At 41.9% G+C, this 26,589-nt stretch overlaps 1 protein-coding gene and 1 pseudogene across 10 annotated transcripts in view; both read right to left on the bottom strand.

The window, feature by feature from the left end:
* Positions 1 to 15,784, bottom strand: part of ZBTB44 (zinc finger and BTB domain containing 44) — a 90,254-nt gene extending 74,470 nt beyond the window's left edge. For all 10 annotated transcript variants that reach the window (XR_008511519.2, XM_054525449.1, XM_054525450.1 and 7 more), the window contains exon 1: positions 15,651 to 15,784. The gene's annotated coding sequence lies outside the window, so the exon portion shown is untranslated. The remainder of the gene's footprint in view (positions 1 to 15,650) is intronic.
* On the bottom strand, positions 5,969 to 6,045 carry LOC112135688 (small nucleolar RNA U3; annotated as a pseudogene).
* Positions 15,785 to 26,589: the final 10,805 nt, after the last annotated feature.

Raw genomic sequence — 26,589 nt, forward strand, 5'->3', positions numbered from 1 at the left:
GTAGAGATGGAGTTTCACCATGTTGGCCAGGCTGGTCTCGAACTCCTAACCTCAGGTTATCCACTTGCCTCAGCCTCTCAAAGTGCTGGGATTACAGGTGTGAGCCACCACGCCCAGCAATAGTTGAAGATTTTAATATCACCTCTCTGCAATTATAGAACTGAAACACACACACACACACACACACACACACACACACACAAAACCATCAGTAAAGATAAAAGATCTGCAGCTTGGGAAACATGGTGAAACCCGTCTCTACAAAAAATACAAAAATTAGCCAGACATAGTGGCATGCACCTGTAGTGCCAGCTACTTGGGAGGCAGAGGTGAGAGGATTTATTAACCCTGGGAGGTGGAGGTTACAGTGAGCCAAGATTGATCCACTGCACTCCAGCCTGGGTGACAGAGTGAGACCCTGCCTCAAAACATTAAAAAAAGACATAAAGGGCAATCATCTTCACCAAATTGACATTTATAGTGCAGAATATACATTCAAGTGCAAAGTTGTATGTTCACCAGGAAAGATCATATGCTGGGCCATAAGACAAATCTTAATAAATTTTAAAGGAATGAATGCACAGAGTATGTTCTCTCACCAAAACAGAAAAAAATAAGTAATAAAATATCAAGAAAGCCCTAAATATCTGGAAATTAAACAATGCACTTCTAAATAATAACCCATGGGCTGGTCAAATAAGGAATCAACAAAGGAAACTGGGATATATTTTTAACTGTAATTTAGCTGGGCATAGTGGCACGCATCTGTAATCCCAGCTACTTGGGAGGCTGGGGCAGGAGAATCACTTGAACCCAGGAGGCAGAGGTTGCAGTGAGCCGAGATCGTGCCATTGCACTCCAGCCTGCGTGACAGAGCAAGACTTCGTCTCGGGGGGAAAAAAAAAAAAAAAATGATGGTCTCTAAATATCAATGACTTACCACCCCATACCCATTTGAATGTCTAATGTAATAGTAAAAAAGACCAAAATAACAAGTCTTGGCAAGGATGTGGAGAAATTAAAATCCTTGTGCACGGTTGGTGGGAATGTAAAATGGTGTAGCCACTATAGAAAACAGTATAGTGGGGCTCCTCAAAAAATAAAAAATAGAAATTACCATATGATCCAGCAATTCCACTTCTGGGTAGATACCCAAAAGAAGTGAAAGCAAGGACACATCAGTATTTGTACATTAATATTCAAAGCAGCATTATTCACAACAGCCAAAAGGTAGAAGCAACCCAAATGTCCACAAGAGATGAATGAATTAATGAGATGTGGCATAAATACACAATGGAATATTATTCAGCCTTAAAAAGGAAGGAAATTCAGATATATGCTGCAACACAAACAAACCTTGCAGACATTATGCAAGTGAAATAAACCAATAATTAAGCAACAAATACCATATGATTCCAATTACACGATGTACATAGAGGACACTCAAATTCAGAGACAGAAAAGTAGAAGGGTGCTTGCCTGGGGATGTGGGGAGAGAGGGATGGGGAGTTACTGTTTAACGAGCACAGAGTTACACTTCTGAAAGATGAAGAGAGTTCTGAAAGATGGGTGGTGGTGGTGATTGTATAATAATGTGAATGTACTTAATGCCACTGAACTGTACCCTTAAAAATGGTTACGATGGCAAATTTTATGTTACATGTATTTCACCACACACATACACACAAATCAATGGTCTATGTGTCTACCTTAGCTAGAAAAAGAGCAAAGAAAACCCAAAATAAATAGACAAAACAAAGCACAGACATAAATTAAGCAGACAAGCCATAGGAAAAATTAAAGCCAAAACTTGGTTCTCTGAAAAAAATAAGCAAAACTGATAAACCTTTAACTAGACCAATTAAGAAAAAAAAGAGGAAAAAAGTGAAGGTGGGGTAGCAGAAAGGAAACCTGTGAAAGAGATAGATACACAGAATAACCAGCATAGTAGGAGTTACTTCAGAAACCAAGGGTACAAGGTATTTCAAGGAGTGGTGATTGACAGTGTCAAATGCTGCTGACTGGTCAAATAAGATAGAAACCAAAGTCTAATTGATTTAGCCACAAAGGAATCATTGATGACCTTATAATAGCATATAAGAAAAAAGTAGAATAATTAGAAGCAAGATTGCCATAGAAAAAGAAAGAATATACAGACATGAGGAAGTGAAAACTGTGAGTAAAGACAATTCATCATAAAGTAGCTAGGTTCTAAAAATAGAGCAAGAGGGTTAGCTGGACAGAAGTAAGGGGTCAGGCGAGGGTACTGATTTTTTACAGAATGGACAAGCTAGAAAATGTTTTTTTCCCTTGTTTCTCTCTCAGATTTTTTTTTTATTAAAGTAAAATATAAACAGAATGTTTTGATTTTTGTTGGAAAAGACACAGAAAAGAGGGAAAGGTTAAAGACACAGGAAATGGGTGATAACAGATGGTATAAGGTCCCTAGATAGGTAGAAGGAAATGGGATTCAGAGGATGAGTGAAAGGATTAGCCTTAAACAGGCGGAGGCCCAGGCTGGGGAGATGGGGAGAGGAAAGAAAGAGTACAGCTATAGTTAAGTTTATTGGTGGCGTGGTGAGAAGTAGCTAGAGTTCTTGTCTGGCTTTGGCTTTACTCCTCTTTCAAGTTATAAGAGGCAGACTCCTGAGAGAAAAGATGATGAAGTAGAATTTTTAAGAAAATGAAACACGAAAAATAACACATGGAGGCCTGTATGCTGGCTCATGCCTTTAATCCCACCACTTTGGGAGGCCAAGGCAAGCAGATCACGTGAGCTTAAGAGTTCAAGACCAGCCTGGGCAACATGGTAAGACCCCCCTGTATCTACAAAAAAAAATATAATCTGCTAAGTGTGGTGGTGTGCATCTGTGGTCCCAGCTACTTGGGAGGCTGAGGTGGGAAGATGGCTTGAGCCCACAAGGCAGAGGCTTCAGGGAGCAGAGACTGTGCCATTGCACTCCAGCCTGGGCAATGGAGCCAGATTCCATCTCAAATAAATAAATAAATGTGGAGAAAAAAATAGAAGGATGTATGATAAGAGGCACTGAAGATCCAACTGCTTTGAACCATTTTATATTAAAAGTAGTAACAATAGGCAAGGTGCAGTGGCTCATGCCTGTGATTTCAGCACTGTGAGAGGCTGAGTTGGGCAGGCTGCTTGAGCCCAGGAGTTTGAGACCAGCCAAGGCAACATGGCAAAACCCCATCTCTAGTACAAAAATTAGATGGGAGTGGTGGAGTGCACCTGTAGTCCCAGTTACTCAGGAGGCTAAGGTGGGAGGATCTCTTGAACCCGGTGAGCCCAGGAGATCGAGGCCATAATAAGCCACGATCACACCACTGCACTCCAGCCTAGGTGACAGAGGGAGACCCTGTCTCAAGAAAAAAAAAAAAAAGGTAATAATAATCATTAGTTTATAGTTAATACTTACATAGTACCCAATATGTGCCAAGTATTGTTCTAAGTACCTTTTACATATTATGTAACTTAATTTTCACATAAACTTTTGTGATAGCTATCACCAGGTATCTTCATTTACCAGTGAGGAAAAGGCAGCATAGACAAGTTAAGGAACTAGCCACACAACAGGTAACAGAGTCAAGAGTTGAACCCAGCTAGCATGCTAATTGGTGCTCCTTACACTATGCTATACTGCCTCTCAAAGTGAAGCTAGGTAAAACTAGTGGCAGAAAGTAGAAAGAAGGAAAATGCAATACCAAGTGGACCCAGAGACAAAGAGAAGCAGTGATTCCTGTAAATAAAAATAATTCTCTTGGAAGAATGGATTAGTTTTACACAGCATGTGAAGCGCACCAAAGACAAAAGAAACCGTCCTGATTCAGTAATGGAAAGCCACAAAAAGGAAATGAGCAGTGGGAAGGTCCAAGGCAGAAAGTAAGAAGAGCAAAGAGCCAAAGAAAAAGTAAAACCCAGGAAAAATGTAAACAGGAGAAAAAGCTGTAAGTAGAAGAAACACATACTACAGTAACCACCACCAGTAAAAAAGTGAAATGAGGGCCGGGCGTGATAGCTCACGCCTGTAATCCCAACACTTTGGGAGGTCGAGGCAGGTGATCACCTGAGGTCAGGAGTTCGAGATCAGCCTGCCTGACATGGAGAAACCCTGTCTCTACTTAAAAAATACAAAAACCTGCTGGGCGTGGTGGTGCACGCCTGTAATCCCAGCTACTCGGGAGGCTGAGGCAGGAGAATCTCTTGAACCCGGAAAGTGCAGGTTGCAGGGAGCCAAGATCACGCCATTGCGCTCCAGCCTGGGGGACCAGAGTAAAACTCCATCACACACATCCACACATACACAAAAGTGAAATTAAAGCAAAATAAGTAAATCTAAGTCCCTGAAGAACTTATTTTTTATTTTCTTATCAAAGAGCACGATTATTTAATAAAATACATTATTGGATATGCTTACCTGCCAAGAATAGGCAAAGATCAGATACCTAACAGGTTAAGATCTGAATAAAAGAAAATAATTTTTAAAAGGAATCATCTAAAGTTGTTTCAGAAGCTAGAGGGTAGTAGTTCCACAAAAACTAGATTCCAGAGACTCACAGTCTTAGTTACATGTTGCCAAGATGTTTGTAGTTATGCTGAGTGCGTAAAAAACTATCAAAACCAAATCAATAGCAAATCACTTCAGCATTAAAAAATACATACCAAGGCCGGGCGCAGTGGCTCACACGTGTAATCCCAGCACTTTAGGAGGCCGAGGTGGGTGGATCACCTGAGATTGGGAGTTCGAGACCAGTCTGACCAACATGGAGAAACCCCGTCTCTACTAAAAATACAAATATAGCTGGGCGTGATGGCGCATGCCTGTAATCCCAGCTACTCGGGAGGCTGAGGCAGGAGAATTGCTTGAAGCTGGGAGGCGGAGGTTGTGGTGAGCCAAGATGGCGCCATTGCACTCCAGCCTGGGCAACAAGAGCGAAACTCCATCTCAAAAAAACCAAAACAAACAAACAAAAAACCCAAAAAAGACCCCCCCAAAAGTATCATTTAATACCTGTAGAAGGATAGCAATATCCTGAAGTAAAAGAATATCAAAATTGTAAAAAGGCCAGGTATCAAACATCTGTAATTTTAAGTTTTTTTTTAAAGCTATATAAGGAAAGTATTAAAAGGGAAGAATATTCAATGTGGAGACAAAGAAGGATGTTATTCTCTCATTAATAAGCTTCAGCCTCCCATTTCACTCTTGCAAGACAGAGTTATCAACGTAAAATAACATGATAATACAAGTCAGTGATTTACTCCAGGGTAAGTTATGTAAAAATGTGCCAGCCAATATCAACATTGTAACTAATAATATTAGTGAAAAAATTAATTTAACACTCAATGTGGCCTTCAAGCAGAAGTATAATACAAATCTAATGTATTTTTTTAATTTTTAAAGGCACACATACAATCACTATTTTAAATCCTATGGCTTGGAATATTTCTAGCTCATTGCTCAAAATGGGGTGAAGTATTTCTAATATTAAGAACAAAGAAAAACTAATGTAACTTTTAGCTTAACAGGAGATACATTTTAAACAATTATTCTGAAGTACCAAGGACTATCCGTTACAGTTGTGAATGTGGTAGCACTTAAAAAGCAAAAACACCCCATAACGCTTATATAGAGTGTATTCAATAGGGGTTACAAAATGTCAGGAAACCACAGGCGGAAATTTGATAAATGAAATATTTATAAGAGTATTAAAAAATCATATTGGAAGGAGCTTAATTAGAAGCCTCTTAAGTAATGAGGGAACCCTCTTTACAACAGTCTTTAATGCTTGACCATTTTCAGTGATAAAAGACTAGGAAGAGTTAATAAATTTTTCAGAGGATCATTGTACACAGACATGGAGGATACAGCATGTTACTGGTTTTTACACAGCTGCCAATACTGCTTTATAATAAGAATATACATATATTTTTTTCTTTTTTTAAAAAAAATTGACTTTTCCAGTGCTCTACATATTCAGAGAAACTCTCTAGTAACAAACTATAGAAATGATCCCTGAAAGTATAGTCCTAAGAATATATTTTTAGTCAGTAAAATTTTATTTTGAAAACTTTTAGATACAGCAAAATTTAAAGAATTTTATACCAAGCTGCAAAGGAGGAAGTCAAACTGTTGCTGTTTGCTGATGATACAAACGTATACCTAGAAAACCCTAAAGATTCATTTGAAAAGCTCCTAGATCTGATAAATGAATTCAGTGAAGTTTCAGGATACAAAATTAATGTACACAAATCAGTAGCACTGCTATACACCAATGATGACCAAGCCAAGAATCAAATCAAGAACGCAATCCCTTTTACAACAGCTGCCAAAGAAAAATTAAAATACTTAGGAATATACCTAACCAAGGTGGTGAAAGATCTCTACAAGGAAGACTACAAAACACTGTTGAAACAAATAATCGATGACACAAACAAATGGAAACACATCCTATGCTCATGGATGGGTAGAATCAATATGGTGACAATGACCTTACTGCCAAATGCAATCTACAGATTTAATGCAATTCACATCAAAATACCATCATCATTCTATAGAACTAGAAAAAACAATTCTAAAATTCATATGGAACCAAAAAAGAGCCCACATAGTCAAAGCAAGACTAAGCAAAAAGAACAAATCTGGACGAATCACATTACCTGACTTCAAACTACACTACAAGGCTATAGTTACCAAAACAGCATGGTACTGGTATAAAAACAGGCATGTAGACTGATGGAACAGAACAGAGAACCCCAAAATAAAGCCAAATACTTACAGCCAACTGGTCTTTGACAAAGCAAACAAAAACATAAGGTGGAGAAAGGACACCCTATTCAACAAACAGTGCTGGGATAATTGGCAAGCCACATGTAGAAGAATGAAACTGGATCTTCATCTTTCATCTTATACAAAAATCAACGCAAGGTGGATCAAAGACTTAAATCTTAAGGCCTGAAACCATAAAAATTCTTGAAGATAACATCAGAAAAACTCTTCTAGACATTAGCTTAGGCAAAGAATTCATGACCAAAAAACCAAAAGCAAATGCAACAAAAATAAATGGGACCCAATTAAACTAAAAAGCTTCTACATAGCAAAAGAAATAATCAGCAGAGTAAAGAGACAACCCAAAGTGGTAGAAAATTTTTGCAAAGTATGCATCCAACAAAGGACTAATATCCAGAATCTACAAGGAATACAAACAAACCAGCAAAAACAAACAAAAAACCACCAATCCTATCAAAAAGTGAGTTAAAAAAAATAGACAATTCTCAAATGATATAAAAACAGCCAACAAACACATGAAAAAATGTTTAACACCCCTAATTATCAGGGAAATGCAAATTAAAACCACAATTAGATACTACCTTACTCCTGTAAGAATGGTTATAACTAAAAAATTAAAAATAATAAATATTGGCATGACTGTGGTGAAAAGGGAACACTTTTACACTGCTGGTGGAAATGTAAACTAGTACAACCACTATGAAAAACAGTATGGAGATTCCTTTAAGAACTAAAAGTAGGCTGGGTGCGAAGGCTCACGCTTGTAATCCCAGCACTTTGGGAGGCTGAGGTGGGCGGATCACCTGAGGTCGGGAGTTCGAGACCAGCCTGACCAACATGGAGAAAACCCATCTCTCCTAAAAATACAAAATTAGCTGGGTGTGGTGGTGCATGCCTGTAATCCCAGCTACTTGGGAGGCTGAGGCAGGAGAACAGCTTGAACCCAGGAGGCAGAGGTTGCAGTGAGCCGAGATTGCACCATTGCACTCCAACCTGGGCAACAAGAGCTAAACTCCACCTCCAAAAAAAAAAGAACTAAAAGTAGAACTACCATTTGATCCAGCAATCCCACTACTGGGTATCTACCCAAAAGAAAAGAAGTCATTATGTGAAAAAGACACATGTACACACACTTACAGCAGCACAATTCACAATTGTAAAAATATGGAACCAACCTAAACGCCCATCAACCAACGAGCAGATAAAGAAAACACAGTATATTTACACCATGAAAACGTAATGAAATAGTGGCTTTTGCAGCAGCTTGGATGGAGTTGTAGGCCATTATTCTAAGTGAAGTAACTCAGGAATGGAAAACCAAATATCGTATGTTCTCACTCTGGAGCTAAGCTACAAGGACGCAAAAGCATATGAAGGATATAATGGACTTTGGGGACTTGGAGAGAAGGGTGCAAGTGGGGTGAGGGATAAAAGACTACACATTGGGTACAGTGTACACCGCTCAGGTGACGGGTGCACCAAAATCTCAGAAATCACCACTAAAGAACTTATCCATATAGCCAAAAACCGCCTGCACCCCCAAAACTATCAAAATTCAAAAAAAAAAAAAAAAACCAAAGAACAAGCAAAAAAAAAAAAAATTTATAGTTGAATACCTGAATAGCCATACCTAGAGCCTACCATTAACATTCTACTGTAGCCCGGGCGCGGTGCCTCACGCCTGTAATCCCAGCACTTTGGGAGGCCGAGGCAGGCGGATCACGAGGTCAGGAGATCGAGACCATCCTGGCTAACACGGTGAAACCCCGTCTCTACTAAAAATACAAAAAAATTAGCCAGGCGTGGTGGCGGGCACCTGTAGTCCCAGCTGCTTGAGAGGCTGAGGCAGGAGAATGGCGTGAACCCAGGGGATGAAGCTTGCAGTGAGCTGAGATCGCGCCACTGCACTCCAGCCTGGGCAACATAGCAAGACTCTGTTTCCAAAAAAAAAAAAAAAAATTCTACTGTAATTGTTTTATCACATACCTATCCATCCATCAATCCATCTTGATTTTTACTCTACTTTTAAAATGCCTCTTAAAGTAGTACCTAAATGCAGTTTCTGAAGCAAGGGGTCAGAAACTCCCACACCTATTAGAAAGGAAAATGATATACAATCATGCGCAGCATGTGTCCCTCAATGATAGCCCACAAATACCACAACAGTCCCATATTATAATACCATATTATTATTTTTTTTGAGACAAGAGTCTCGTTCTGTCACCCAGGCTGGAGGGCAGTGGTGCAATCTGGGCTCACTGCAACCTCTGCCTCCCAGGTTCAAGCAATTCTCCTGTCTCAGCCTCCCAAGTAGCTGCGACTACAGGTGCATGCCACCACACTTGGCTACTTTTTGTATTTTTAGTAGAGACAGGGTATCACTATATTGGTCAGGCTGGTCTCGAGCTCCTGACCTTAGGTGATCCACCTGCCTCAGCCTCCCAAAGTGCTGGGATTACAGGCATGAGCCACCATGCCCAACTCTGTAATACCATATTTTTACTGCACCTTTTCTAGGTTTAGATATGCTTAGATATACATATACTTTCCACTGCATTACAAAAGCCTACAGCATTCAGTACAGTAACATGCTGTACAGATACGTGGCCTAGGAGCAACAGGCTATACCATATAACCTAGATGTAGAGTAGGCCATACCATCAAGTTTTGTCTAAGTACACTTTATGATGTTTATACAATGACACAATCGCCTAACGACGCATTTCTCAGAACACATCCCCGTTGCAATCTCTGAGGTTGTTACAGCATCAGTCATGTAGTTCCCTATTCGTGGTGACTGAAAATATATTCAATTTTTATGACTTGTTACATTTAGTTGCGAGGTGGAGCAAAGTAGCTAAGTGCTAACTCTAAACAGCCTTGAATTTGAAACCTGGGTGGGCCACTTATTGTGACACTCTAAGCAAGTCATTTAATGCTTTTAGATATCAGTTTCCTTACTGCAAAATAAGATACTAGTAGCAATGTCAAAGTGTTAATGTGAGATTTAAATAAGATAATGTATAAAATGTTTAGCACAGCTGGCATACAGAAAGGGCATAACAAATGTTAGCATTATTATCAACACTGTATTAGTTCATTCAGCCTACATAACAGGTTCTAGCTGCTACATGGCTACACATACCCATGCAACTGTTTGTAGCATCCTTTTTCATCACCTTATATGTTCTAAGAACCTTGGGTAGTGTATGTATTTTACTGAGATTAAAGACAGAATGAGGGTGAATGGGTTCATGTGCAAGCATTCTCCATCTTCCCACTCCACTCCGTAATGGAACTAGATGTTCACTCTGTTATTGAAAGCAGTGATTGTGGAGTCCTAATAAGGGAAAAGGAGTCAGGCGGGTGGGAAAAGGGTACAGCAAAAAGAAAAAGCAGATAAAGTATAAGTCTGCCTTTCTTCATGGTCCAAGACACAGCCCAAGCTTTCTGCACTCAACTTATCACCAGACTCTCGGCTAACAGAAAAATGCAAGTTAGCTCACTGTAACCTTGGCCTTATCAGTACCGCACATAGCACTCTCTGCAGCACACAGCAGAAGCATCATCCTATAACATCCCCAGCAAGCCACTGTCTCCTGGCAGTCAGCTTCTCTCTTGCTGATCTGCCCGTTGCACCCTTGCAACCAACCTACTTTCATACTTTCTCTAATAAATCTGCCCTTCTTTACCTACAATTGCCTTGGTAAATTCCTTTACCGCCTGCAACACCAGCCCCAGCTAGTGTGACCTATGACAGTGAAGATGAACACAGGAAAACACACTACAGGCACAGTTTTGCTTTTCAGCACTTGGTTGACAGGAGGCTGATAAACTGCCTAATTGTGCTCTGCTTACTTTAGATGAACATTGCTCCCTCTTAAAACTTCATTTGAGATCACATAATTATGAATTTATTTCAAATTTGGTCCAACCCAAACAAAATGTATTATCTCCACTGATCACACATCCAAATGCCTTTTTATCTGTACACAGCATATTTATGCCAGTTTTGTTGTAGATGGAGTCGCCTGGGTGCAGTGGCTCACGTCTGTAATTCCAGCACTTTAGGAGGCCAGGATTACACTTAAGGAGGCCGAGGCAGGTGAATCACTTGAGGTCAGGAGCTCGAGACCAGCCTGGACAACATGGTGAAACCCCATCTCTACCAATACAAAAATTAGCTGGGCGTGGTGGTACACGCCTGTAATCCCAGCTACTAGGGAGGCTGAGGCAGGAGAATCGCTTGAACCCAGGGGGCAGAAGTGGATTGCAGTGAGCTGAGATCGAGCCACTGCATTCCACCCTGGGCAACAGAGGGAGACTGCATCTCAAAAAAAAAAAAAAAAAAAAAAAAAGTTAAAAAAGTAGATGGAGTCATAAAACCTCTACCAACTACCTGCCTCTTTAAAGTCATGATTTAAGTAAAAGCTACAGTTCTATTTTTATGGAATTTTTATTTAAAAATATGGTATCTAGGCCTATGGCTACAGGCTTACGCGTGTAATCTTAGCACTTTGGGAGGCCATGGCAGCAGGATCACTTGAGCTCAGGAGTTTGAGAGATCAGCCTGGACAACATAGTGAGAAATCTATCACTGTTTTAAAAATCACTCTTTAAAAAAAAGAGCCAGGTGCAGTGGTGTGTGCCTGTAGTCCCAGCTACTCAAGAGGCTGAGGCAGGAAGACCCCTTGAGTCCAGAAGTTCTGGGCTGTAGTATCCTATGCTGATTGGGTGTCTGCACTAAATTGGACATCAACATGGTGACCTCTCGGGAGTGAGGGACCACCAGGTTGCCTAATGAGGAGAGAAGTGGCCCAGGTCAGAAACAGAGCAGGTCAAAACTCCCGTGCTTATCAGTAGTAGGATCGCATCTGTGAATAGCCACTGCACTCCAGCCTGAGCAACACAGTAAGTCCCCCGTCTTTAAAAAAAAAAAAAAAGCATGGAATCCACTTCTCTGCTAACTTCTAAAAATTAGTCTTAGTTCTTTCTCTTTGCCAGAGGAAGCAGAATCTAATTTTAAAATTTAAAAGTACTTCTATGTGGCTTCACATAACATAATTTGTCTACTGCTAATTCTTCTGAGCTTGATATGAGAATGTAGTAGATATTAAAAGGAGTATGGTAAAGGTAAACAATACTTCATCTTTAAAAACTAATTTTAATAAGGTTTATCCAAATATAGTTTTTTTCGTTTTGTTTTGCTTTTGAGATGGAGTCCCGCTTTGTCACCCAGGCTGCAGTGCAATGGCGCAATCTCGGCTCACTGCAACCTCCGCCTCCCCGGTTCAAGCAATTCTCCTGCCTCAGCTTCCCAAGTAGCTGAGACTACAGGCATGTGCCACCATGCCCGGCTAACCCAAGTATAGTTTTAAAACATTATTTTGACTTCTACACTATGTATATACTTTACATATTCAAAAATAAAATCCTAAGTAAAAACTGAAACCTATGAACCATATCAAGTTGGTAGCACAACCAGAGAAAAGTATTTCAAGTGACTTTTGAACACAGTACTCATTATACATTCTTCATGCGATATAGTCTAAATACAAAAATAAATGCAAAGAAAGCTTAAACTTTATGAAGCTTATTGGTATTAGTAATACCAGCACTATAATTTTAAAATGATTTTGTATATACAGTGGGAGAAAGCAAATAAGTTTATTATTTTTTTTTGAGACAGGGTCTCACTCTGTCATCCAGGCTGAAGTGCAGTGGGGCATGAACATGGCTCACTGCAGCCTCAACCTCCTGGGCTCAAGCAATCCACCTGCTTCAGCCTCCCGAGCAGCTGGGAACACAGGCACACACCACCATGCCTGGCTAATTTTTTAATTTTTTATAGAGATGGGGTCTCATCACGTTGCCCAGGCTGGCCTTGAACTCCTGGGCTCAAGCAATCCTTCCGCCTCGGCCTTTCAACGTCCTGGGATTACAGGCATGAGCCACCATGCTTGGCCAGTTTATTAATTGTATTAAAAACCAAGATTTTCATTTAAGACAAGAGACAAATACAGAGTCAAGGAAGAAAAAGTCTGCTTGTTAAATAGGAATTGGAATATCACTCTGAACTCATGATTAAACAAGCAAAAAACTTTTTCTTAGTTCTCTCCTCTCAAAGCACCTAGAAACAATGATACTGCAGCAGCAACGAATATGCCAAACATCCAGAACTTGGTTTCTACATACGATTTCTCATTAAAAAGAACCAAGACTCCCTGGAAAAACAGCCCTTTCCAGAGGTGAGCAAAGAAAGTATAAGATAAACCTTGGAGTAACTTGTGTCAGAAAGCACTCCAAGATTAATGGGGAGCAGGGGTGTCAAGACACACAATAGTCAGCTTGAAATGGTTCCTACTGACCAAATCTGGGACAATTTGGTCATTAAAAAGAAAAACGACTGTAACTGGTTATAAAACAAGGAATAAATTAAAACCCATGAGAGTCTGAAGTGGTATCATTCACCCCTGCCCCAAAAAACATCTTATATGCCATCATTGGGGGTGGCTATTTCTCCAGCTCTTTACTATGAATATTGAAAAGTAAAGAGATTAAATTTAACATTTAATTTGCATTTTGGGGAAGAACAACAGTTTACCTGCACTTAGTGAAGGAAATCTCTTCCTTAGAGAGAACCTCCAATAAAATAACTGATTCAAGCAAAAGTCATCATGGGTGCTAAAAATCACTAAGCAAAAGATTGTCAGAAACTGGGTATTTGCTTAGTGTCCAAGTTTTACCCCAAGATTACATATTAATCACAAACTGGCAAACCACACCTTTACAACAGATCAGTAGTCAGGACTTTAATCAAATGGTTACATTTAGCATCATTAATAGTGTGGGAATCTGACATTATGTGCCTCCTATATTATGCAATAGGAGGTACACAGCATCACCTATTAAATATTCTTGCCAAAGGAAGTTTTACTTTAAACTAATTAAGCCTGCCTCTATACCTAACTTCCAGTTAATAGGAAATTCAGGGAGAAAGAGGAATAAATGAAATGACATTAGGAGGGCACAAATCCAGAATGTGGGTATATTTTACAAGACAACTGGTTTGGTCAATTAGGTGTCAGAAAAAAAGAAGGGAGGGAATATTCATCCTATTTAATTTCCCCTGCAAAAAGGAGAGGGGATGGATACTCTTCATTTTACAAAAGGGACTAAAGACTTAATCACCAAATGCAATCAATGCATGAATCTTGACTGACTACAACTGGGGGCAGAACCCTCAAAGACACTTTGGAACAACTGAGGAATTTTGAAGATGGAGTTGTTAATTTTGATAGGCATTAATAACGATACTGGGGTTAGTAGGAGAATGTCCCTATTTTTAGGAAACACACGCTGAAACATTTGAGGATTACAGTGTTTGCAGCTTACTTTCAAATAATTACACACATATAGAGAAAAACAGGAAACAATATGGCAAAAATGCTAATCACTGAATTGGTTATTCATTGCACTGATTAGCATTTTTATTCATTGCATGAATAATCAATGACAATTGTATAGAACGAACCTCCATACGACTAAAATTTTTCATAACAAAGTTAATAAAATTGTACTTCTATTGCGAAGTACGGTAGAAAGTACAAGAAATTACATCTATACCGGAATTATATTTGGGTTGACATCTAAACTATCTTACTAGTTGTGTGCCCTAAGGCAAGTTGTAATTCTTCGTATCACTAAGTTTGTCACTTCCATAAAATTCAAGTAATAATATCTGCATCATTAGGTTGTTTTGAGAATTAAATAATTACAAATGCAAAAATGCCAAGCAGTACTGCACAAAATGAATAATCTGGTTTTCATAATTAATCAGTACATTACTAATAATCCTAAAATACAAAACTACAGGACTACGTTCATTATATTCACATTCTATGATACGGGGAAACTACATTAGGTAAAATTATTATTAATCCACTGACAGTCCAAGTGAAGTAATGGGGGAAATAAAGATATATACAGTATTTTTTAAACCCAAGAATTCCAACTGAACACCTAGAGAAAAGGAAATCAAAATCGTGCAGCTTGCTTCCGGTATTAGCCGACCTCCAAATAAAACATTAAGAAAATAAGTGGAAGTTATAGAGAATTTCTTCCTGACTTCAAGAGATTATCTACTTACATGCTAAAAAAGAAATTAAGTTTTTGTCTTCATTTTTGCAAGTTCCAAAAAAAGCACACAATTACGGGGTTTTATTCTAAATTCTGCTTGGATTCATAGAACTCACATGGACGCAATTTCCTTTTAATCAGTTCTAACGTACCTGTCATTTCTCGAGGTAACCCCTTTTTCTGATAAGGCCAGCAATAAAACGACTAGATGCAGAGTGATCCTCAGGAAGGAAAGAAAAAGAGGTGTTTGTGTGTGTGTGTGTGTGTGTGTGTGTGTGTCTATATATATATATTTTTTTTTTAAAGAAGTGCCATCTTTTTCTTTCCTGTACCAGAGAAAAAGCAGAAGGGGAAAGGAGGAGGAAAAAAAACAGGTCTGAGCCTCCTGGGTTCGACCAGGTGAGAGGTGGCAACACCTCCGGCCGCTCCGGGTTAGGGTGTTGGGCAAATGGGCGTGCAAAGGACGGGCAGCTCCCTGGAAGGTCGGGGTAACTGCTCCGGGACCGCGGGGCCCAAGGCCGGTCTCCTCCCAGAAGGATTAAATGCCACCGAGGGGATCCCATGGGGTGTCTCCCCGCGCGGACTAGGGTGACAGACCCGGCTCTCCGCTCCCTTCGGCGCCAGGTGGGGGCCACGCGGTGTCAGCCACGGGCAGCGTGCAGGGGCCGTCCCCCGCGCGACCGGAGCCCGCCCTCCCCTCCCCGTTACCTGCGGGCGGCGGCGCCGGGCCCGGAGGCCTGCTGCTCCTCCTCCTTCTCCCGCCAGGCTGGGGCGGCGAGGCGGCGGCGGCGGCGGCCCGGGGGGAGGGGGCGGAGCGCGCGGCTCGCTGCCTCTCTCCTCCCCCGGGAGGCTCAGGGGCCCCTATCTCGGGCCGCCGCGCCTAGGCCCGTGAGCAGCCTGTGGCTGGGGCATGGCGGCACAGCCCACCGGCGTGCCCGCGAGGTGGGAGTGCGAGGAGGCGGGGAGGGAAGCACCCCCAGCACTCGGAGGGGCCAGAGGGGAGGAGCGAGGGGGCCCGGGAGCCGCGCGCGGGCGGCCGTTGGGGACGGTTGGCCGAGGGCAGGCGGTTGTTTGGGGAGCGCGGCGACGGCTCGCGTGTTCCCAGCGGGGCGGGGTGGGGAAGGGGAAGGGGACTGAGGGGAGGGGAGGGGGAGGTTGGGAGGGAGCCGCCGCCGCGCGCGTGCGGGCCGGCGCCGCCGCCGTTGCCGCTCCGCTCACTCCAGCCTGTTTGGGGGCACTTTGTTTGTGTCCCACAATGCTCTGCGCGGGCGGCCTGGCTGGGGAAGGGGAGGAGAAGGGGGCGGGATGGAGCGAGCTCGGGGGCGGGGCTCGGGGTGGGGAGGGAAACGTGATGATTGCGCAAGCGCAGAAAATGGGCCCTCCTGGCCGTCGGGACTTGCACTGTTGGTGACTCCGTCTCCTTAGACGGTGGAGCCTGCGTGACCCAGAAAGGCCGTGGGTCTTGACACTGTATTTTTGCATATGTGCGCACATGTGCCGATTTACATTCACATGCCCCATAAGCCCTGTCCCATTTGTCCTTCCTTTAACCCGTCCTCTTACCCAGTTCCCCTCTCACACCTGAGAAGCATTTCTCCGCAGGAGTCACATTTATAGCATTTTTTTTTCTTCGAACTAAAAACGTAACTCCTATTTTCTCGGGTAGTTTTTGTAGCGAGGTCGAAATAGAAACACTTCAGCCCCTCTTCGGCGAGGGAGGTTAGTTGGTAAGGTGCTCATTGTTCACCCATGGAAACAGGCCTGCCAAGGGCCGCCCCGCAGACAGGTGAGCCCGCGCCCCGGTCCTGGGCGGACTGCGACCTGCGGCGGGTGTCTGGATTGCGTGGCTCCTCGGGCCTCCTCGCAGTGCCTGCTCTCTGCCGTTCTAGCACTTGCCTCGGTGACCTGGCAGGACGTGCGGCTCTTGAGATGAGTGGAGAAACGGACTCCCAGGTCCCTCTCGTTCTTCCAACACAGGGACACCTAGAGCTGCTCCAAAAATATACCTTACTTCTTCCACAACCGTGAATCTATCATTTTTACTGCACCATCACTTACTTCCCTGGCCTTCCCGGAGGAAGTGTGCGGGCCTCCCCGAAGTAACCGGTACCGCCCGGGGGGTTTCGAAGTTCTTGGTCAACTGTAAAATCAATCAACCTAGGAGTTAAAACTCCTAGGGCCCTAAGTCTTGGCTTCCCCTGGCCTGGCGGGCGAGCGAGCGCTCTCCACACCGCCCCCGGAGGTCATAGGGGTTCCCGGGACCGCAGGCTGCAGCGCCCCAGGTGCCTGGGGGTGGGCGGGGTGCGGGCGGGTGCTCCTTGGGCGCTTTCTGTTTTCCCACGCCTCCAGTTTGCAAACCGAAGGACTTCTTTCCAGAGGGTTTTGTGCAGGTGGGTGGACGTCCCGCTGAAGTAGAGTGGATTTTCCTTTTGAAACACTTGGCAACATCTCACATTCATTCACTCTGAGAGACAAGCAGCCAAGCACCTGAACACCCTGACACTTGCAATCTTCTTTAGGAATAAAGGCAATAAAAACAACTTCTGTTTTTATAGTCTTTCGCAGTTTCCAACAAGTCTTCAAGTATGTATAATGTTATCTAATCCTTACGGCAACTGTAATTCACAGGTTTTATCACAGGTTTCTATTATTATTCCCACTATCATTCTTATTATTCCCATTTCAGAGATGAGAAAAATCAGAAAGATGCGAACTAGGCCCAGAAACTTTTGCACTAAGTTTTGAAGAGAGGAAGGGAAAGAAGGCGGAATGCTTACCCGGGAGAGGACTGGCGGCCACAGAGCAGGGCTCAGGAAAGGGCAGGAGCTGGGGCCCTGGTGAGGAATGTGTGAGAATGTATGTAGGTGGTAAGCAACTGGACGAGAATCAGGGTGGAAATGAAGTAGTCAAATCCTATCTACCTCTCCTAGTGCCTTTAACAGGATAGTCAGTCAATAAAAGACTATGAGGCAAGTCTTTTCTAAGTGCTTCTCCAGGGGCTGTGGTGGCAGCTCCTCAACTGCTACACTGACACAAAAATTTGCTTTCTTTTGTAGTACAACTTGAAGTCAGGTAAAGGAATGCCTCTAGCTTTGTTATTTTTGCTCAGAATTGCCCTTAGCTTTTCAGGGTCTTTTGTGGTTCCATACAAATTTTAGGATTGTTTTCTCTAGTTCTGTGATGAGTGTCATTGATATTTTGGTAGGGATTGCACTGTACCTGTAGGTGGCTTTGGGTAGTGTGGATATTTTAACAATATTAATTCTTTCAATTCATGAGCATGAGGTATCTTTCCTTTTTTTTTTTTTGTTCTCTTCATTTTCTTTCATCAATGTGTATACTTTTCCGGGTAGAGATTTTTCACTTCCTTGCTTACATTTATTCCTAGGTATTTTATTTTGCTTTTTTGTAGCTATTGTGAATGAGATTGTTTTCTTGATTTCTTTTTCAGATTGATGGCTGTTAGCATATAGAAAATCAACTGGGCCAGGTGTGGTGGCTCACGCCTGTAATCCCAACACTTTGGGAGGCCGAGGCAGGCGGATCATGAGGTCAGGAGTTCACCAGCCTGGCCAACATAGTGAAACCCCATCTCTACTAAAAATACAAAAAAGTTAGCTGGGAATGGTGGCACACGCCTGTAGTCCCAGCTACTCGGGAGGCTGAGGTGGGGAATCGCTTGAACCCAAGAGGCAGAGGTTACAGTGAGCTGAGATTGTGCCACTCCAGCCTGGCGACAGAGCAAGACTCTGTCTCCAAAAAAAAAAAAGAAAAGAAAATCAATTGATTTTTGTATCCTTCAACTTAACTGAATTCGTTCATCAAAGTTCTGAGAGATGGAGTCTTTAGGTTTTTCTAAATATAAGAACAAGTCATCTGCAAACAAGGATAATTTGACTTCTTCCTTTCCAATTCAGTTGCCCTTTATTTCTTTCTCTTGCCTAATTGCTCTGGTGAGGACTTCCAGAACTATGTTGAATAGGAGTGGTGAAAGTGGGTATCCTTGTCTTGTTCCAGATCTTAGTGGAAAGGCTTTCAATGTTTTCCTGTTCAGTGTGATATTAGCTGCGGGTTTGTCATATATGGCTTTTATCATTTAAAAACTTTTTTTCCCTTAGATTATTCCCTTGTCTCCTCTGCCTTTTCCACTTAAAAAAATTTTTTTTGGAGACAGGCTCTCATTGTGTTGTCCAAGAGTGCAGTGGTGCAATCACAGCTAAATACAGTCTCAAACTCCTGGGCACAAGCGTCCTCTGGCCTCAGCTTTCCAAATAGCTAGGACTACAAGTGTGCCACCATGCCTGGCTAATTTTAAAAATTTTTTGTAGAGATGGGTCTTGCTATGTGAACTTGGGCTCAAGTGATCCTCCTGAAGTGCTGGGATTACAGGCATAAGCTACCATACCTGAGCCCTTTGCTGCTTTTCTTTCTCATTTAATATTTCAATATTTTATCATCCTTCCACTCCACCCCCACCTCAGGTCTGAAGAATTTATTAACTAACAAATGACCGTGAGGCCCTTAAGAGCTCAGTGCTAGATGCTTGGAGAGGGTGTGAGAAAAAATTCAAAGAAGATTAACTTTGCAGGAGCCCTCTTGTCTGTTTAGGCTCTGGGCAGAGTCAGTTTCTGTGGCTTCTGCAGCCTCCCACCTTTTTCCTTCTTGAGCTGGTAGAGACTTGCCTCTGGGTTGCTGGAATATACGCACCTTCTTTGACACTAGGTTAAATAATACTGCTAGGAGGATTTTGTGAAATCAGAATCCTGTACATAGGTGAAACAAACAAATGTAGACAGTATGAGGAACCTTTAATTATTAACCTGGTGTGGATGATTCTGAGGAATTCAAATTCCAGGCAAATTCCAGGAGTTATATTTCAGCCACGAGCTCTTTGGGGGACTAAATTCTGCAAAAGATGGCACTTCCTTGTGAAAGACCATTATAACTGAGTGGAAACTTAGTTATTTAGTCCAAAAGCATTAGCATTAAGGCATGAATGCTTTCTACCCGACCTTGCTTCCTTATTAGATTATACAACTACATATATAAAAAATTAATCTCACTCTCTTAACCTAAAATTTATACCTCTTCTGGTGTTCACATTTTACCATTCACCCAGTGAAGCAGGTTGACTTTGCTACTTTACTACTGTATCTCAATTCCAATCCATCAACAAGTCCTGTTGAATCTGTCCCTCTCCAGTGCCACCGTCCTAAAATAAGATGATACTAGCTTGTGCCTGGAGAATTATAATGCCACTCATGTGGTTTCCCAAATGCACTCTCCCTTTTCCTCATTCTCTACATGGTCGCCAGAGTCGCAGTGCACAGCAGTCATGTCAGCCAACAATGGCTTCCTATTGCTCCTAGGATAAAGTCCCAAACCCTTAGCATGGCTTTCACACCACTATGCAATATGGGCCCTTTCACTGTCTTGAGCTTCATCTCTTAGCTATGCTTTTTCAGGAAATGTGCCAGTTGCAGAGGCGGTTTTGTTTTATCTTTTCTTTTTTTTTTTTTGAGACGGAGTCTCACTCTGTCGCCAGGCAGTGGCATGATCTCGGCTCACTGCAACCTCTGCCTCCCGGGTTCAAGTGATTCTCCTGCCTCAGCCTCCCAAGTAGCTGAGACTATAGGTGTACCCCAGCACACCCAGCTAATTTTTGTATTTTTAGTAGAGACGGGGTTTCAGCATATTGGCCCGGCTGGTCTCGAACTCCTGACCTTGTGATCCGCCTGCCTCAGCCTCCCAAAGTGCTAGGATTACAGGCGTAAGCCACCACAACCGGCAGTTTTTTTTTTTTTTTTTTTAACATCTTCTAAAATGCTATGTTCTTTCTCCACTATGCATATTATTTCTTCTGTGTAGAAATACTGTACTCCATTCGTTAGCTGATTTCCTTTCGATCCTCAGATCTCTTCTTTTACATATAGATACACATATATAGACACACACATATACATATGTCAGCTTTCTTGAGATATAGTTCACATACCATACAATTCACCCATTTAAGATATGTAATTAAATGGCTTTTGGCATATTCACAGAGCTGTGCAACCATCACCATAATCAATTTTTATTCAAAGATTTATTTTCCCCCAACTCCTCGGCCCTAGGAACCACTAACTTAGCTACTTTCTGTCTGTACAGATCTGCCATATATTTCTTTTTTGCAGTTTCAGTGAGAGCTGTGCCATGTTTGGCTAGTATATCGGTTAAGTCCTTTGCATTGTTTTCCCTCTTTCTTTTTTCCCCAGCATTTCTAAAAAGGGACTAGGTTATTTGCCCTATAGTGTTTGCCACAATCTGGATTTTGTCAACTGCATCCCTGTGGTGTATTTATGTTCCCTTAGCTGCATTTTGTGTAATTTGGCAGTAGGATCTAAATGTTTTATCAGATTCAAGTTTAATTTTTGGCAATATTACTTTATAGGTGGCAGTGTACGTTTCCACTGAGAGATACACAGTGTATGCTTGTCCTTCTTTTGGTGATGTTGGCAGCCATTGATGAGAAATGCCTAGATCAATTCATTCATTAGGAGTTTTTAAGTGGTGATATAATTCTATCCTTCTTCATTTACTAGCTATTGTACAATGTTTCTACAAAGGGAAATTGCCCCTTTTCGATTATTTGATTACCTACTGATATTGTTTATATAAGAAAGCATGATAAATGCTTATTTCCCTTTTACCAAATAATCTCTTAATTGTTGCCACTTCTCTCCTTTTCAGCCACTACCATCCTGATCCAAAGTCCTTAATCTGACCCCCAAAACCTTGAATCTTTGGGATCCTACTCCTTTTGTAAGGTCCTGCATGATTTGGTCTCCATCTCTGCAGCCTCCTTTCAGTTCACTTTCCTCCTCTCTTGCTATATCTAAGCCAACTGACCTATTTTCATTTCCTAAGTCACCAGAGTTTTTCCCATTTCAGGGCCTTTGCCCATATTCCCTCACCTGGAAAGCTTTCTCCAACTTCCCCTAACTCTTACTTACCTTTCAATCATTGTTTTCTTAAGGAAGACTAGGTTGGTCTTCTGATTATAACCTCTCGTACCACCCTGTTTTACCTTCATGGCACTTCTTATACAGATGCTTCTCAACTTATGATGGGGTTATATTGCAATAAACCCATCGTAAGTTGAAAATATCATAAGTCAAAAATGCATTTATTTATTTATTTATTTATTTGAGATGGAGTCTCACTCTGTCTCCCAGGCTGGAGTGCAGTGGTGCAATCTCAGCTCACTGCAACCTCCACCTCCTGGGTTCAAGCGATTCCCCTGCCTCAGCCTCCCTAGTAGCTGGGATTACAGGCATGCACCACCATGTCCACCTAATTTTTGTGTTTTTAGTAGAGATGGGGTTTCACCACATGGCCCAGGCTGGTCTCAAACTTCTGACTTCAAGTTATCTGCCCACCTCGGCTTCCCAAAGTGCTGGGATTAAAGGCATGAGCCACCACACCCAGCCAAAAATGCATTTAATACATCTAACCTACCAAACATCATACCTGGCCTACCTTAAATGTGCTCAGAACATTTACATTTGCCTACAGTTGAGCAAGATTATCCAACACAAAGCCTATTTTATGGTAAAGTATTGAATATCTCATGTACTTTATTGTGAAAGTAGAAAATAGAATGGTTGTATAGACATGTGAAGTACAGTTTCTTTTGTATATTTATCACTTTACACTGTTGTAAAGTCAAAAAAATCTCAAGTTGGGGACTGTCTGCAGTTCATATTTATGCTTATTTGTGATAAGCCTATGTCTGATCATTTGTATAATGTCTGCCTCCTCACTAAACCATAAGTTCCATGAAAGCAGCAATCATATCTACTATTTTTCTTCTAAGATTAACTTAATGACTGGAATATAGTATATGCTCAAAAAATAAATGTTGAAGTCATATTTGGGAAAAAGAAAATACTTTATCTTAGCCGGGTGCGGTGGCTCACGCCTGTAATCCCAGCACTTTGGGAGGCCGAGGCAGGTGGATCACCTGAGGTCAGGAGTTTGAGACCAGCCTGACCAACAGGGTGAAACCCCGTCTCTACTAAAAATGCAAAAGTTAGTTGGGCATGGTGGCAGGCACCTGTAGTCCCAGCTACTCAGGAGGCTGTGACAGGAGAATTGCTTGAACCCGGGAGGCGGAGCTTGCAGTGAGCTGAGATCATGCCACTGCACTCCAGCCTGGGCGATGGAGCGAGACTCCATCTCAAAAAAAAAAAAAAAAAAAAGAAAATACTTTATCCCAACTTGTAAAGATAGCTAAAATTTACTGAGTTCTTCTGATATTCAAATCTAAGTAATCTGGCTCCAAAACCTAAGGTATCAGGTTGAAATCCCAATATATGCATACCTCAGAGATATTGTGGGTTCAGTTAAAGACCATCACAATAAAGTGGGTCACACACACTTTATGGCTTCTCAGTACATATAAAAGTTATGTTTACACTATACTATGGTCCAAGATTGTCCAACCCATGGCCCGCAGGCTACACGCAACCCAGGACAGCTTTGAATGTGGCCAAACACAAATTTGTAAACTTTCCTAAAGCATTATGAGATTTTTTTTGCAATTTTTTTTTTTTAGCACATCAGCTATTACTAGTGTTAGTGTATTTTATGTGTGGCCCAAGACAATTCTTCTTCTTCCAATGTGGCCCAAGGAAGCCAGAAGATTGGACACCCCTGCTATAGTCAATTAAGTGTACAAGGGCATTATATCTAAAAAAATAAAAATTAAAAATACCGTATTGCTAAAAAGTGCTAATGATCATCTGAGCCTTCAGCAAGTCATAGTCTTTTTGCTGGTGGAGGGTCTTGCCTCAATGTTGATGGCTGCTGACTGAGCAAAATGGTGGTTGCCGAAGGTTGGGGTGGCTACAACAATTTCTTAAAAAATGAGACAACGATGAAGTTTGATGCATCAATTGACTCTTTATTTCACAAAAGATTTCTCTGTAGCATGCAATGCTGTTTGATAGCATTTTACCTGCAGTAGAATGTCTTTCAAAATTGGAGTCAGTCCTCTCAAACCCCACTGCTGCTTTATCAACTAAGTTTATGTAATATTCTAAGTTCTTTGTTGTCATTTCAACAAAGTTCCCAGCATCTTCACCTTTATGTTTATCTTGAGTAGATTCCATCTCAAGAAACTATTTTCGGCTGGGTATGGTATATGCCTATAATCCCAGTATTTTGAGACGCCAAGGTAAGGGACTCACTTAACACCAGGAGTTCAAGACCAGCCTAGGCAACATAGCAAGACCGTATCTCTACAAAAACAATTTTTTAAATTAGCCAGACATGGTGGCATGCACCTGTAGTCCCAGCTAATTGGGAGGCTGAGATAGGAATATTGTTTGAGCTGAGGAGTTTGAGGTTACAGTGAGCTATGATTGCACCGCTGCACTCCAGCCTGGGTGACAGAGCAAGACCCAAGTCTCAAAAAACAAAACACTTCCTTTGCCCATCCATCAGAAGCAACTCCTTATTGTTCAAGTTTCATTATGAGATTGCAACAATTCAATCATATCTTCAGGCTCCACTTCAAATTCTAGTTCTCTTGCTATTTCTAGCACATCTATAGTTACTTCCTCTACTGGAGTACTGAACCCTTCAAAGTCATGAGGGGTGGAATCAACTTCTTCCAAAGTCCTGTTAATGTTGATATTTTGACCTCCTCCCACAAATCATGGATGTTCTTAATGACATCTAGAATGGTGAATTCTTTCCAGAAGGTTCTCACTTTGCCCAGATCCATCAGAGGAATCACTATACATGGTAGCTAAGGCCTTTTGAAATGTATTTTTTTTTTTTTTTTTTGAGATGGAGTCTCACTGTGTCACCCAGGCTGGAGTGCAGTGGCGCTATCATGGCTCACTGCAACCTCCGCCTCCCGGATTCACGCCATTCTCCTGCCTCAGCCTCCCGAGTACCTGGGACTACAGGCACCCGCCACTACGCCCAGCTAATTTTTTTGTATTTTTAGTAGAGATGGGGTTTCACTGTGTTAGCCAGGATGGTTGTCGAACTCCTGACCTCGTGATCCACCCGCCTCAGCCTCCCAAAGTGCTGGGATTACAGGTGTGAGCCACTGCGCCCGGCTGAAATGTATTTCTTAAATAAGACCTGAAAGAAATAGCTCTGTGATCCATGGACAGCGGAATAGACGTTGTGTTAGCAGGCATGGAAACAACATTAATCTTGTACATCTTCATCAGAGCTCTTGGGTGACCAGTTGCACTGTTGGAGAGCAGTAATACTTCGAAAGGAATCTTTTCTGAGCAGTAGGTCTCAATAGTGCGCTTAAAATATTCAGTAAACTATGCTGTAAACAGACGTGCTTTCTCCTTCAGGCTGTGATGTTTCATTTATAGAGCACAGGCAGAATAGATTGAGCATAATTGTTTAGGGCTCTCGGATTTTCAGAATGGTAAATGAACATCGGCTTCCACTTAAAGTCACCAGCTGCTTTAGCCCCTAACAAACGAGTCAGCCTGTCTTTTGAAACCAGCCACTGCCTTCTTCTTTCTAGCTATGAAAGTCCTAAATGTATCTCTTTCCAATCTAAGGCTGTTTTGTCACAAGAAGCATAGCTTTCAGCTTATCTCAGCTTTTGATCTTCCTCACTAAGCTTAATCAATTCTAGATTTGATTTAAAGTGAGAGACGTGTGACTTTTCCTTTCACTTGATCACCTGGAGGCCATTCTAGGGTTATTAATTGGCCTAATTCCAATATTGTTGTGTCTCAGGGAATAGAGAGGTCTGAGGAGAGGCAGAGAGACTAGAAACAACCGGTCAGTGGATCAGTAGGAGCACACATGTTTATTAAGTTTACCATCTTACATGGGTGCAGTTTGTGGTGCCCCTAAACAATTACAATAGTGATCAAAGTTCACTGATCACAGATCACCATAACAGTTATAATAATTAATGAAAAAGTTTGAAATATTGTGAGAATTGTCAAAATGTGATAGAGATATACAGTAAGTGCATGCTGTTGGGAAAATGGCTCCAATAGACTTGTTCGATGCAGGGTTGCCACACACATCTTCAATTTGTGAAAAATGCAGAATCTGCAGAGTGCAATAAGGTGAGGCACAATGAAACAAAGTATGCCTATATACTCTAATCTGTAGGAATACACCATACAAATCTATATATTGAAGAGGAACTAACCTCAATTTTGGGGGGTTCTAAATTTATAAATCCCAGGGAAGAGACTTACTGGTTTAGCTTGGTTTGAGTACTCATCCCTAAACCAATCAACTTTCTTATAAGAAAATGCAGCCTGGGCTCGGTGGCTCACACCTGTAATCTCAGCACTTTGGGAGGCTGAGGCGGGTGCATCACGAGGTCAGGAGATCAAGACCATCCTGGCTAACACGGTCTCTACTAAAAATACATAAAAAAAATTAGCCGGGCGTGGTGGCGGGCACATTGTAGTCCCAGCTACTCGGGAGGCTGAGGCAGGAGAATGGCATGAACGCAGGAGGCGGATCTTGCAGTGAGCTGAGATCCTGCCACTGCACTCCAGCCTGGCGACAGAGCGAGACTCCATCTCAAAAAACAACAACAACAACAAAAAAAAACAGAAAATGCAGCTTTTATGCCAGATGTGTAGATGCTATG

Source organism: Pongo abelii, chromosome 9 (genome assembly GCF_028885655.2).
Source record: "Pongo abelii isolate AG06213 chromosome 9, NHGRI_mPonAbe1-v2.0_pri, whole genome shotgun sequence".
NCBI lineage: Eukaryota > Metazoa > Chordata > Mammalia > Primates > Hominidae > Pongo > Pongo abelii.